At 43.5% G+C, this 11,956-nt stretch overlaps 1 long non-coding RNA gene across 4 annotated transcripts; it reads left to right on the top strand.

The window, feature by feature from the left end:
* The first annotated feature begins 10,260 nt into the window (after positions 1-10,260).
* Positions 10,261-11,754, top strand: LOC127918300 (uncharacterized). Of its 4 annotated transcripts, none has more exons than XR_008099737.1 (3): positions 10,261-10,624; positions 11,001-11,060; positions 11,691-11,754. It is a non-coding gene; the product is annotated as an uncharacterized LOC127918300 (long non-coding RNA). The 4 variants fall into 4 exon arrangements; XR_008099736.1 differs by lacking the exon at positions 11,691-11,754 and adding an exon at positions 11,091-11,372; XR_008099739.1 differs by lacking the exon at positions 10,261-10,624 and adding an exon at positions 10,640-10,737.
* The last annotated feature ends 202 nt before the right edge of the window (positions 11,755-11,956 follow it).

Below are 11,956 nucleotides of genomic sequence, written 5' to 3'. Positions count from 1 at the left end.
TCACTTTCAATATGACAGTCTGGTGGGGAGCATCCCTCACGTTCAATATGACAGTCTGGTGAGGAGCATCCTCACTTTCAATATGACAGTCTGGTGGGGAGCATCCTCACTTCTCAATATGACAGTCTGGGTGAGGAGCATCCTCACATTCAAGATGACAGTCTGGTGAGGAGCATCCTCACACTCAAGATGACAGTCTGGTGAGGAGCATCCTCACGCTCAAGATGACAGTCTGGTGGGGAGCATCCTCACGTTCAATATGACAGTTCGGGTGAGGGAGCATCCTCACACTCAATATGACAGTCTGGTGAGAAGATGACAGTCTGCCTCACATTCAAGATGACAGTCTGGTGAGGAGCATCCCTCACATTCAAGATGACAGTCTGGTGAGGAGCATCCCTCACGCTCAAGATGACAGTCTGGTGGGAGCATCCTCACGCTCAATATGACAGTCTGGTGGGGGAGACATCCCTCTGGTGAGGAGCATCCTCACATTCAAGATGACAGTCTGGTGGGGGAGCATCCTCACATTCAAGATGATGACAGTCTGGGAGGAGCATCCCTCACTCAATATGACAGTCTGGTGGGGAGCATCCCTCACTGACAGTCTGGTGAGGAGCATCCCTCACATTCAATATGACAGTCTGGGGGGAGCATCCTCACTTTCAAGATGACAGTCTGGTGGGGAGCATCCTCACATTCAAGATGACAGTCTGGTGGGGAGCATCCCTCATTCAAGATGACAGTCTGGTGGGAGCATCCTCACGCTCAAGATGACAGTCTGGTGGGGGAGACCCTCACATTCAAGATGACAGTCTGGTGAGGAGATCCCTCACGCTCAAGATGACAGTCTGGTGGGGAGCATCCTCACATTCAAGATGACAGTCTGGTGAGGGAGCATCCTGACACGCTCAAGATGACAGTCTGGTGAGGAGAGCATCCCACTCACGCTCAATATGACAGTCTGGTGGGGGGAGCATCCCTCACACTCAATATGACAGTCTGGTGAGGAGCATCCCTCATTCAAGATGACAGTCTGGTGAGGAGCATCCTCACATTCAAGATGACAGTCTGGGTGAGGAGCATCCCTCACATTCAAGATGACAGTCTGGTGAGGAGCATCCTCAGCATTCAAGATGACAGTCTGGTGAGGAGCATCCCTCACATTCAATATGACAGTCTGGTGAGGAGCATCCCTCACGTTCAAGATGACAGTCTGGTGGGAGCATCCCTCACATTCAAGATGACAGTCTGGTGGGGAGCATCCCTCACATTCAAGATGACAGTCTGGTGAGGAGCATCCTCACGTTCAAGATGACAGTCTGGTGGGGAGCATCCTCACGTTCAAGATGACAGTCTGGGTGAGGAGCATCCTCACGTTCAAGATGACAGTCTGGTGAGGAGCATCCTCACATTCAAGATGACAGTCTGGTGAGGAGCATCCTCACGTTCAAGATGACAGTCTGGGGGAGCATCCTCACGTTCAATATGACAGTCTGGTGGGGAGCATCCCTCACACTCAATATGACAGTCTGGTGAGGAGCATCCCTCACATTCAAGATGACAGTCTGGTGAGGAGCATCCCTCACATTCAAGATGACAGTCTGGTGAGGAGCATCCCTCACATTCAAGATGACAGTCTGGTGAGGAGCATCCCTCACATTCAAGATGACAGTCTGGTGAGGAGCATCCCTCACATTCAATATGACAGTCTGGTGAGGAGCATCCCTCACGTTCAAGATGACAGTCGTTGTTAGTCAATATAATGGACTGACTGGTTTAAATGGTGTGATAGTATGATGGACTGACTGGTTTAAATGGTGTGATAGTATAATGGACTGGCTGGTTTAAATGGTGTGATAGTATAATGGACTGACTGGTTTAAATGGTGTGATAGTATAATGGACTGACTGGTTTAAATGGTGTGATAGTATAATGGACTGACTGGTTTAAATGGTGTGATAGTATAATGGACTGACTGGTTTAAATGGTGTGATAGTTTAATGGACTGACTGGTTTAAATGGTGTGATAGTATAATGGACTGACTGGTTTAAATGGTGTGATAGTATAATGGACTGACTGGTTTAAATGGTGTGATAGTATAATGGACTGACTGGTTTAAATGGTGTGATAGTATGATGGACTGACTGGTTTAAATAGTGTGATAGTATAATGGACTGACTGGTTTAAATAGTGTGATAGTATAATGGACTGACTGGTTTAAATAGTGTGATAGTATAATGGACTGACTGGTTTAAATGGTGTGATAGTATAATGGACTGACTGGTTTAAATGGTGTGATAGTATAATGGACTGACTGGTTTAAATGGTGTGATGGACTGGCTGGTTTAAATAGTGTGAAAGTATAATGGACTGACTGGTTTAAATAGTGTGATAGTATAATGGACTGACTGGTTTAAATGGTGTGATAGTATAATGGACTGACTGGTTTAAATGGTGTGATAGTATAATGGACTGACTGGTTTAAATGGTGTGATAGTATAATGGACTGACTGGTTTTAAATGGTGTAGTATAATGGACTGATAGTCAATATAATGGACTGACTGGTTTAAATGGTGTGATAGTATAATGGACTGACTGGTTTAAATGGTGTGATAGTCAATATAATGGACTGACTGGTTTAAATAGTGTGATAGTATAATGGACTGACTGGTTTAAATGGTGTGATAGTCAATATACTGGGCTGACTGGTTTAAATGGTGTGATAGTATAATGGACTGACTGGTTTAAATGGTGTGATAGTATAATGGACTGACTGGTTTAAATGGTGTGATAGTATGATGGACTGACTGGTTTAAATGGTGTGATAGTATAATGGACTGACTGGTTTAAATAGTGTGATAGTATAATGGACTGACTGGTTTAAATAGTGTGATAGTATAATGGACTGACTGGTTTAAATGGTGTGATAGTATAATGGACTGACTGGTTTAAATAGTGTGATAGTATAATGGACTGACTGGTTTAAATAGTGTGATAGTATAATGGACTGACTGGTTTAAATAGTGTGATAGTATAATGGACTGACTGGTTTAAATAGTGTGATAGTATAATGGACTGACTGGTTTAAATAGTGTGATAATGTTTGTGATCATTTTAATGGAAGGATGTCCATCCTGAATGGACAATAAAGTTGTATTTTATATTTTTAAGTCTGTAAGTGTATCACTGTGCAGTGTGGTGTGTGTTCCTTGGCAAATCGGAGAGATCATTGTCCAATCAGTAAGCGTGTGTGTGTGTGTTTATTTCGGAGAGAGCGAGAGAGTTGGAACAGATTGCATGGCTGTGAACTCATCGTTACTCCTGTGGCTCACTGCACCTAATGCCAACAGCAGTGTGTGTGTGTGTGTGTGTGTGTGTGTGTGTGTGTGTGTGTGTGTGTGTGTGTGTGTGTGTGTGTGTGTGTGTGTGTGTGTGTGTGTGTGTGTGTGTGTGTGTGTGTGTGTGTGTGTGTTAGCTCCTACCCCTCTGGGTGCTACCTAAGCTTTGCAACGTCAGCTCTCACCAGCCACACACCTGTTCTCTATACTAACATACACACACACACACCTGTTCTCTATACTAACATACACACACACACACCTGTTCTCTATACTACCCTTACACACACACACACACACACACACACACACACACACACACACACACACACACACACAAACCTGCTCTCTATACTACCCCTACACACACACACCTGTTCTCTATACTAACCCTACACACACACCTGCTCTCTATACTACCCTTACACACACACACACACACACACACACACACACACACACACACACACACACACACACACACCTGCTCTCTATACTACCCCTACACACACACACACCTGTTCTCTATACTAACCCTACACACACACCTGTTATCTGTACTACCCCTACACACACACACACACACACACACACACACACACACACACACACACACACACACACACACACACACACTCTCACACACTTCTCCTCACATTAAGATGCAGAAAGTTGAAGCCACCTGGACTCAGTAAATCACCAATGGGACGTGTTCGTCTGTTAGGCAGAGACCCAGCAGTTCAGATGTTTCTAGATGTAATCAGCAGCTTGTGGAAGGACTAGATTCTGCATGGACACATTTTGTAATACAGTATTGAGAAATATCCTGTATACAGTATTGAGAAGTCTCCTGTATACAGTATTGAGAAGTCTCCTGTATACAGTATTGAGAAGTCTCCTGTATACAGTATTGAGAAGTCTCCTGTATACAGTATTGAGAAGTCTCCTGTATACAGTATTGAGAAGTCTCCTGTATACAGTATTGAGAAGACTCATGTATACAGTATTAAGAAGTATCCTGTATACAGTATTGAGAAGTGTCCTATATACAGTATTGAGAAGGCTCCTTTATACAGTATTGAGAAGACTCCTGTATACAGTATTGAGAAGTCTCCTGTATACAGTATTGAGAAGTCTCCTGTATACAGTATTGAGAAGTCTCCTGTATACAGTATTGAGAAGACTCATTTGTATCCTTTATACAGTTTTGAGAAGTCTCCTGTATACAGTATTGAGAAGTCTCCCTTGTAAGTCTCCTTTGTACAGTATTGAGAAGACTAATTTGTACAGTATTGAGATACAGTCTCCTTTATACAGTATTGAGAAGTCTCCTTTGTACAGTATTGAAGTCTCCTTTATACAGTATTGAGAAGGCTCCTTTATACAGTATTGAGAAGTCACCTTTATACAGTATTGAGAAATATCCTTTATACAGTATTGAGAAGTCTCCTTTATACAGTATTGAAAAGTCTCCTTTATACAGTATTGAGAAGGCTCCTTTATACAGTATTGAGAAGTCACCTTTATACAGTATTGAGAAGTCTCCTTTGTACAGTATTGAGAAGGCTCCTTTATACAGTATTGAGAAGTCTCCTTTATACAGTATTGAGAAGTATCCTTTATACAGTATTGAGAAGGCTCCTTTATACAGTATTGAGAAGTCTCATTTATACAGTATTGAGAAGTCTCATTTGTACAGTATTGAGAAGTCTCCTTTATACAGTATTGAGAAGTCTCCTTTATACAGTATTGAGAAGTCTCCTGTATACAGTATTGAGAAGTCTCCTGTATACAGTATTGAGAAGTCTCCTGTATACAGTATTGAGAAGTCTCCTTTATACAGTATTGAGAAGTCTCCTTTATACAGTATTGAGAAGGCTCCTTTATAAAGTATATGCAGATGTTATATATACTTTTTCCTTTTCTGTCATTTAATTGGTGTTGTTGTGCTTTAACACCTCAGCTATTTGTCCTGATTCTGTTTATATCCCTGATCTCACCAACAAACACAAAACATGTCCATATCACGTCTTCGTGAAGCGAGAACCTGACGATGTTTCCCTGAATGTGAGTTTTGCAGCGTCTTTCACACGAAGAAGTAGAACTCCTGCTATAACAACACTAGATACTCTCTCATGAAGAAGCAGAACTCCTGCTATAACAACACTAGATACTCTCTCATGAAGAAGCAGAACTACTGCTATAACAACACTAGATACTCTCTCATGAAGAAGTAGAACTCCTGCTATAACAACACTAGATACTCTCTCATGAAGAAGTAGAACTACTGCTATAACAACACTAGATACTCTCTCATGAAGAAGCAGAACTCCTGCTATAACAACACTAGATACTCTCTCATGAAGAAGTAGAACTCCTGCTATAACAACACTAGATACTCTCTCATGAAGAAGTAGAACTCCTGCTATAACAACACTAGATATAACAACACTAGATACTCTCTCATGAAGAAGCAGAACTCCTGCTATAACAACACTAGATACTCTCTCATGAAGAAGTAGAACTCCTGCTATAACAACACTAGATACTCTCTCATGAAGAAGCAGAACTCCTGCTATAACAACACTAGATACTCTCTCATGAAGAAGTAGAACTCCTGCTATAACAACACTAGATACTCTCTCATGAAGAAGTAGAACTCCTGCTATAACAACACTAGATACTCTCTCATGAAGAAGCAGAACTACTGCTATAACAACACTAGATACTCTCTCATGAAGAAGCAGAACTACTGCTATAACAACACTAGATACTCTCTCATGAAGAAGCAGAACTACTGCTATAACAACACTAGATACTCTCTCATGAAGAAGCAGAACTCCTGCTATAACAACACTAGATACTCTCATGAAGAAGCAGAACTCCTGCTATAACAACACTAGATACTCTCTCATGAAGAAGTAGAACTCCTGCTATCACAACACTAGATACTCTCTCATGAAGAAGTAGAACTCCTGCTATAACAACACTAGATACTCTCTCATGAAGAAGCAGAACTACTGCTATCACAACACTAGATACTCTCTCATGAAGAAGCAGAACTCCTGCTATCACAACACTACTCCCACTGGAATCAGAGAAACAGACTCAGCAACACTTCTCATTACCAGAGAAGAGAGAGACAGGAGACTGGGCTCACTGAGCAGACACTAGATACTGGAGATGAGGCTCACTGAGCATAAGAGAGACTGGAGACTCTCTCACTGAGCAGAAGAGAACTACTGAAGACGAGGCTCACTGAGCAGAGAGAGAACTCCTGCTATCACAACACTCACTGGAATCAGAGAGAGAGACAGGAGACGAGGCTCACTGAGCAGAGAGAGAGAGACAGGAGACGGGGCTCACTGAGCAGAGAGAGAGACAGGAGACGAGGCTCACTGAGCAGAGAGAGAGACTGGAGACGAGGCTCACTGAGCAGAGAGAGAGACTGGAGACGAGGCTCACTGATCAGAGAGAGAGAGACAGGAGACGAGGCTCACTGAGCAGAGAGAGAGAGACAGGAGACGAGGCTCACTGAGCAGAGAGAGAGAGAGACAGGATACGAGGCTCACTGATCAGAGAGAGAGAGAGACAGGAGACGAGGCTCAGTGAGCAGAGAGAGAGAGACAGGAGACGAGGCTCACTGATCAGAGAGAGAGAGAGAGACTGGAGACGAGGCTCACTGAGCAGAGAGAGAGACTGGAGACGAGGCTCACTGATCAGAGAGAGAGAGACAGGAGACGGGGCTCACTGAGCAGAGAGAGAGAGACAGGAGACGAGGCTCACTGAGCAGAGAGAGAGAGACTGGAGACGAGGCTCACTGAGCAGAGAGAGAGAGACTGGAGACGAGGCTCACTGATCAGAGCAGAGAGAGAGACAGGAGACGAGGCTCACTGAGCAGAGAGACAGGTGACGAGGCTCACTGAGCAGAGAGAGAGAGACAGGATACGAGGCTCACTGATCAGAGAGAGAGAGAGAGACAGGAGACGAGGCTCAGTGAGCAGAGAGAGAGAGACAGGAGACGAGGCTCACTGATCAGAGAGAGAGAGAGAGACAGGAGACGAGGCTCACTGATCAGAGAGAGAGAGACAGCAGATGAGGCTCACTGAGGAGAGAGAGAGACAGGAGACTGGGCTCACTGAGCAGAGAGAGAGACAGGAGACTGGGCTCACTGAGCAGAGAGACATGAGACTGGGCTCACTGAGCAGAGAGACAGACAGAGACTGGGCTCACTGAGAAGAGAGACATGAGACTGGGCTCACTGAGCAGGGAGAGAGACAGGAGACTGGGCTCACTGAACAGAGAGCCAGGAGACAGGGCTCACTGAGCAGAGAGAGAGACAGGAGACAAGGCTCACTGATCAGAGAGACTGGAGACTGGGCTCACTGAGGAGAGAGAGACAGGAGACTGGGATCACTGAGCAGAGAGAGAGAGAGACAGGAGACTGGGCTCACTGAGGAGAGAGAGAGACGGGCAGACGAGGCAGCTCACTGAGCTGGTGAGAGCTGGAGACTCTTTCCTCCCTGAGCAGAGTTCTCTCTCTTTCCTCCATCTCCTGGCTCACTCTTTCAGAGAGAGACTGGTTCTCTCTCTTTCACTCCCTCTCCTGGTTCTCTCTCCTACCAGATGAATGGGTAAATGTTTACCTTTCCAGATTGCCTCTAGTCCTTCTCATCCTCCCATCCGTCTCACTGACACCTTCTGCGCCGAGAACTTTTCAGGGGATGCGTCCCACTGTCGGTGCCCTTCGTCTCTCATCTCAACCACTCCCTGTTGTGTAAATACTCACCTGAGCAGAGAGGACATTATGCAGAGAAAGGACTGAGCAAAGAGAGAGAGAAAGGAGAGGGCTCAGGAAAGAGAGAGAGAGAAAGAGACAGGAAAGAGAGCTCAGACAGAAAGAGAGACAGAAAGAGAGAGAAAGGAGAGGGGCTCAGGAGAAGAGAGAGAGAAAGGAGAGGGAGGAAGAGAGAGACAGAAAGGAGAGGGAGGAAAGAGCAGAGAGAGAAGGAGAGGGAGGAACTGAGCAGAGAGACAGAAAGAGAGAGGCTCACTGAGCAGGGAGGAAAGAGAGACTGAGACAGAGGAGAGGAGGAAAGAGAGAGAGACAGAAAGGAGGCTCAGGAAGAGAGAGAGAGAAGGAGAGGGAGGAAAGAGAGAGACAGAGAGACAGAAAGAGAGAGAAAGGAGAGGGAGGAAGAGAGAGAGACAGAAAGAGAGAGAGAAGGAGAGGGAGGAAAGAGAGAGAGACAGAGACAGAAAGAGAGAGAAAGGAGAGGGAGGAAAGAGAGAGAGACAGAGACAGAGAGAGAGAGAGAGAAATGGAGAGGGAGGAAAGAGAGAGAGACAGGAGATGAGGCTCAGAAAGAGAGAGAGAAAGGAGAGGAGGCTCACTGAGCAGAGAAAGGAGAGGGAGGAAAGAGACGAGGCTCACTGAAAGAGAGAGAGAGACTGGAGAGGGAGGCTCACTGAGAGACAGAAAGAGAGAGAGAAAGGAGACGAGGCTCACAGATCAGAGAGAAAGAGAGAGACAGGAGAGGGAGGCTCACTGATCAGAGAGACAGAAGACAGAGAGAAAGGAGAGGGAGGAGAGAGAGAGACAGAAAGGGCTCACTGAGCAGAAAGAGAGAGAGACAGGAGACTGGGCTCACTGAGCAGAGAGACAGAGACTGGGCTCACTGAGCAGGGAGAGAGACAGACTGGGCTCACTGAGCAGAAAGGAGAGGGAGGCTCAGAGCAGAGAGACAGAAAGAGAGAGAAAGAGAGGCTCACTGAAAGAGAGAGAAAGGAGACTGGGCTCACTGAGCAGAGAGAGACAGGAGACTGGGATCACTGAGCAGAGAGACAGAAATAGAGAGAGACAGGAGACTGGGCTCACTGAGGAGAGAGAGAGAGAGACGGGCAGAGAGAATGCAGCTCACAGCTGGGGAGTGGTGAATAGCTTCCCCTCTCTTTCCTCCCTCTCCTGGTTCTCTCTCTTTCCTCCCTCTCCTGGTTCTCTCTCTTTCCTCCCTCTCCTGGTTCTCTCTCTTTCCTCCCTCTCCTGGTTCTCTCTCTTTCCTCCCTCTCCTGGTTCTCTCTCTTTCCTCCCTCTCCTGGTTCTCTCTCCTACCAGATGAATGGGTAAATGTTTACCTTTCCAGATTGCCTCTACTCCTTCTCATCCTCCCATCCGTCTCTCACACCTTCTGCGCAGAACTTTTTTCAGGGGATGCGTCCCACTGTCGGTGCCCTTCGTCTCTCATCTCAAGCACTCCCTACATCTGTTGTGTAAATACTCACCTCCGAAGACGACGAGGACATTATGCAGAGAAAGGAGAGGGAGGAAAGAGAGAGAGAAAGGAGAGGGGGGAAACAGAGAGAGACAGAACGAGAGAGAGAAAGGAGAGGGAGGAAAGAGAGAGAGAAAGGAGAGGGAGGAAAGAGAGAGAGACAGAACGAGAGAGAGAAAGGAGAGGGAGGAAAGAGAGAGAGAGAAAGGAGAGAGATAATGGAGAGGGGTAATCTTGTCATTTTCTTCTTCCTCTGAGCTCGGGTAAACAAAGAAATTAAAATAATTCTGCTCGAGACAATGAAGTGGTTTATAAACCTTCTAACTCAACACGTGCATTTCTGATTCAGAGTTTGTTGATTTCCAGCAGGTTTTTTAATTAAAGGGATTTGGGCCCATGTGGAGTACAGGCCTGAGTAAATGTAAGCCTTGATAGGTGTAAAATGGGTGAATAGTGAACACACAAATAACAAAATGCACCCCCTGTGTGTGTGTGTGTGTGTGTGTGTGTGTGTGTGTGTGTGTGTGTGTGTGTGTGTGTGTGTGTGTGTGTGTGTGTGTGTGTGTGTGTGTGTGTGTGTGTGTGCGTGTGTGTGTGTGTGTGTGTGTGTGTGTGCGCGTGCGTGCGTGTGTGTGTGTGTGTGTGTTTGTAAAGATGTGAGAAGTTCAACACTGTGGTGATGGTGTCGTTGTTTGAAATCTGTTTCTCTCAGGATTAAGTTGAATTTACCCAACAGTTTTTTGGGACTGAAATGTTTTGTAAGTCGATAATTAGAGTAATACAGTTTATCTCAGGATCACAGCTCAGTGTGGTCAGATTTGACCAGTTGGATGGTTTTTATGAACTGAAATCAGGTGTTTTTATAGGTAGATGTGACTAATTTAATGGTTGTATAGGTAGATGTGACTAATTTAATGGTTTTATGAACTGAAATCAGGTGTTTTTATAGGTAGATGTGACTAGTTTAATGGTTTTATAGGTAGATATGACTAGTTTAATGGTTTTATAGGTAGATGTGACTAATTTAATGGTTTTATGAACTGAAATCAGGTGTTTTTATAGGTAGATGTGACTAGTTTAATGGTTTTATAGGTAGATATGACTAGTTTAATGGTTTTATAGGTAGATGTGACTAATTTAATGGTTTTATGAACTGAAATCAGGTGTTTTTATAGGTAGATGTGACTAGTTTAATGGTTGTATAGGTAGATGTGACTAATTTAATGGTTTTATAGGTAGATGTGACTAGTTTAATGGTTTTATAGGTAGATATGACTAGTTTAATGGTTTTATAGGTAGATATGACTAGTTTAATGGTGTTATAGGTAGATATGACTAGTTTAATGGTTTTATAGGTAGATATGACTAGTTTAATGGTTTTATAGGTAGATGTGACTAGTTTAATGGTTTTATAGGTAGATATGACTAGTTTAATGGTTTTATAGGTAGATGTGACTAGTTTAATGGTTTTATAGGTAGATATGACTAGTTTAATGGTTTTATAGGTAGATATGACTAGTTTAATGGTTTTATAGGTAGATATGACTAGTTTAATGGTTTTATAGGTAGATATGACTAGTTTAATGGTTTTATAGGTAGATATGACTAGTTTAATGGTTTTATAGGTAGATATGACTAGTTTAATGGTTTTATAGGTAGATATGACTAGTTTAATGGTTTTATAGGTAGATATGACTAGTTTAATGGTTTTATAGGTAGATATGACTAGTTTAATGGTTTTATAGGTAGATATGACTAGTTTAATGGTTTTATAGGTAGATGTGACTAGTTTAATGGTTTTATAGGTAGATATGACTAGTTTAATGGTTTTATAGGTAGATGTGACTAGTTTAATGGTTTTATAGGTAGATATGACTAGTTTAATGGTTTTATAGGTAGATGTGACTAGTTTAATGGTTTTATAGGTAGATGTGACTAGTTTAATGGTTTTATAGGTAGATGTGACTAGTTTAATGGTTTTATAGGTAGATGTGACTAGTTTAATGGTTTTATAGGTAGATATGACTAGTTTAATGGTTTTATAGGTAGATGTGACTAGTTTAATGGTTTTATAGGTAGATATGACTAGTTTAATGGTTTTATAGGTAGATATGACTAGTTTAATGGTTTTATAGGTAGATATGACCAGTTTAATGGTTTTTATAGGTAGATGTGACTAGTTTACAGTTTCCTCAAAACCCCGTACGGTGGGATCAAGATCGATTTCACCAAACACTCGTATCCACTGAAACGGCCATAAAGCTGTTGGTAGGTAGAAGTGTTGTTGACAGTTCCCTCGGTATTCTCTCAGTATATCACACTCACAGGGACTAGACTACCA

Source organism: Oncorhynchus keta, unplaced genomic scaffold (genome assembly GCF_023373465.1).
Source record: "Oncorhynchus keta strain PuntledgeMale-10-30-2019 unplaced genomic scaffold, Oket_V2 Un_contig_1397_pilon_pilon, whole genome shotgun sequence".
NCBI classification, from domain to species: Eukaryota; Metazoa; Chordata; class Actinopteri; order Salmoniformes; family Salmonidae; genus Oncorhynchus; species Oncorhynchus keta.
This window is presented reverse-complemented; position numbering and strand designations above follow the sequence as displayed.